The sequence below is a fragment of the Lupinus angustifolius genome, chromosome LG10 (genome assembly GCF_001865875.1).
Source record: "Lupinus angustifolius cultivar Tanjil chromosome LG10, LupAngTanjil_v1.0, whole genome shotgun sequence".
NCBI lineage: Eukaryota > Viridiplantae > Streptophyta > Magnoliopsida > Fabales > Fabaceae > Lupinus > Lupinus angustifolius.
Genome location: NC_032018.1, coordinates 950,309 through 950,961, shown reverse-complemented (window position 1 = coordinate 950,961; position 653 = coordinate 950,309).

Genomic DNA, 653 nt, shown 5'->3' with positions numbered 1-653 from the left:
CAAGAAAATCAAGAACCAAGAAAATCAAGAAAATCAAGAAACAAGAAAATCAAGAAAAAGAAAATCAAGAAAAAGAAAATCAAGAAACAAGAAAATCAAGAATCAAGAAAATCAAGAATCAAGAATCAAGAAACAAGAAAATCAAAAAAATCAAGAAACAAGAAAATCAAGAAAAAGAAAATCAAGAAAAAGAAAATCAAGAAACAAGAAAATCAAGAAAAACAAGAAAATCAAGAAAATCAAGAATCAAGAATCAAGAACCAAGAAAATCAAGAACCAAGAAAATCAAGAAACAAGAAAATCAAGAAACAAGAAAATCAAGAAACAAGAAAATCAAGAATCAAGAAAATCAAGAATCAAGAATCAAGAAACAAGAAAATCAAAAAAATCAAGAAACAAGAAAATCAAGAAAAAGAAAATCAAGAAAAAGAAAATCAAGAAACAAGAAAATCAAGAAAAACAAGAAAATCAAGAAAATCAAGAATCAAGAATCAAGAACCAAGAAAATCAAGAACCAAGAAAATCAAGAAAATCAAGAACCAAGAAAATCAAGAAAATCAAGAAACAAGAAAATCAAGAAAAAGAAAATCAAGAAGAAAATCAAGAATCAAGAATCAAGAACCAAGAAAATCAAGAACCAAGAAAATCAAGAA